A 2,441-nucleotide genomic window follows, 5' to 3' on the forward strand; every position below is an offset into this window, starting at 1 on the left:
TCATTCAAACTACCATCTTTGAGCACAGCAAAATAAAGAACAAATAAAAGAATAAAACAAAAACAAACAATTGGAGATGCAATAACACACTTCTCTAAAAAGAATGGGTCTTAGCCAAATTAGAGAGGAATTTGGTAGTTCCTAGACTCAGTAAGAATGACAGTACAGCATACCAAAAGCTATGGGATGCAGCAAAGGCAGTTATCAAAGGTCACTTTATTGCAATAAATGCACACAGGAACAAAGAGGAGGGAAGTATGGTCAGCACGTTAACACAGCACCTCCAGCAGTTAGAACAGAGTCAACAGCATAATCGTTCTAACAGCAAAAGAAAAGAAACAACAAAACAGAGCAGAGATAAATGAACTGGAAAGCAAAAGGCAATGGAAAAAAGCAACAGAGCAAAACGTTGGTTCCTGAAAGGATTAATAAAATTGATAAACCACTAGCAAACTTAACAAAGGCGAAGAAGGAGCAGAGATCAATGTCTAGAATTAGGGATGAAACAGGAAGTCACAACACACCGCAATGAAATGAAAAGATTAAGCTGCGGTACTGCTGTGCTAGTCCAGGTAGACCAGAGAAACAAATTTAAACACACTCATATATGTGGGAGGAGAGCTTTACATACAAGAGCAGATGAATGTTGAGAAAATATCCAAGTCAGTCCAGATCAAGTATATTGATCTGATATTAGCCCACATGTCTGATACCAATCTATAAAGTCCTCTTCAGACTCACTAAATACATGCAATTATGCTGAATGCAGTAAGATCACAGGCCAGTAGGTTGGAAGTCTTGTGGATCAGGTGGTGTTGTAAGCATCTCAGCACTAGCAGGAGTTTCCACATGGCTTCTGTGGCTCCAGAGGTCTGGTTCCCTCAGCCTCTCTCCATGTGTCTTCTCCACAGGGATGTCTCAAAGGGAGTGAGCATGTGTCCCTCCTCCAGTGAGCTGTGTATCTCCTTAGTGCTCCCAAATGATGTCATCAAGCTACTACCTGATTGACAGACTAGAGTCAACCCCACACTCTGAATCTTCAAATTAACACCAGATTATATAACTACCACAATTTCGAAAGACTGCATTCCAACAAATTCAATAACTCGGAGGACATAGACAAATACCTGGAAAATCACTCTCTCTCCAAATTAAGGCAAATGGACATTAAGAACTTGAGCAGAGCCATAGGAAAAGAAGAAACAAACAAGGTCATCAAGAAACTCCAACTAAAAAAAAGCCGCAGTACAAATGGCTTCACAGGAGAATTCTACCAAGCACGCAGTGGATAACTGACACCAATCCTACACAAACTCTTCCAGATCATATAAACTCCTAAACTCATTCTATGAAGCTAGCATAACTCTGATACCAAAACCAGGTAAAGACCCCACAAGAATAAAGAGTTACAGACCATTATCTCTCATGAACATATATGCAACAATTCTCAACAAAAATCTTGGCCAGTAGAATTCAACAACATATCAAAAATAATACATCATGAACAAGTAGGATTCATACCAGGGATGAAGGGGTGGTTCAACATTTGAAAAACAATTCACGAAATCCACCACATCAACAAGAAAAATGACAAGAACCATAGGATCATATCAATTGATACAGAAAAGCATTTGATTACATCCAACACCCATTCCCAATAAAGTCTCCCAAGAAGATAGGAATAGAAGGGAAAATCCTCAATCCAATAAAAGCCATATACAAAGCCAATCGTTAATATCACACTCAATGGAGAAAAGCTGAAAACATTTCCACTGACTAGAGATCCCAACAAGGATGCCCCTTATCCCTACTTATATTCAACATTGTGCTGGAAGTCCTAGTCAATGCCAGAAGACAACATGATATCAGTGTTACAGCTCTTTTCGAATTTGTCTAGCAGGTTTTCTGGGTTTCCCGGAAAACCCCCACACACCAGTAAAACAGTTATTTAACAATTAAAAAAAAAAGATGACACGTTATCAAGTGTGCATGCTTGGTTTAAGAAGAAGTGAAATTTACACTATTTACCAACAATAGGATTTTACAGATCTAGAATCCTAAGGGGTCCACAATAGGATTGTTGGAAACAGTAGAGAAATTTAGTAGAGTTGTAAGATACAAGATTAACAAGCAGAAATCAATTGGATTCCTATATACCCATTATGGGAATACAGGAAAAGATATCAAGGAATTACTACCATTCACAATAGCCATGAAAGAGATGAAAAACCTAGAAATAAACCTAACCAAATAATAAAAGGCCTGTACAAAGAAAACTACAGAACAATAGTACAAGAAACCAAAAGTGAGCTACACAAATGGAAGCACATTCCATGTTCCTGGATCTGAAAACTCAATATAGTGAAAATGTTGATACTACCTAAAAAAATCTACAAACTCAGTGCCATCCTAATCCAAATTCCCGCATCACTCTTCAGAGA

General features: G+C 38.1%; 1 non-coding gene across 1 annotated transcript; it reads left to right on the plus strand.

Moving 5' to 3' along the window:
- The first annotated feature begins 1,866 nt into the window (after positions 1-1,866).
- Positions 1,867-1,927, plus strand: LOC142447546 (U7 small nuclear RNA). The gene has a single exon (XR_012784232.1). It is a non-coding gene; the product is annotated as a U7 small nuclear RNA (small nuclear RNA).
- The last annotated feature ends 514 nt before the right edge of the window (positions 1,928-2,441 follow it).

This window comes from Tenrec ecaudatus, chromosome 4 (assembly GCF_050624435.1).
Source record: "Tenrec ecaudatus isolate mTenEca1 chromosome 4, mTenEca1.hap1, whole genome shotgun sequence".
NCBI lineage: Eukaryota > Metazoa > Chordata > Mammalia > Afrosoricida > Tenrecidae > Tenrec > Tenrec ecaudatus.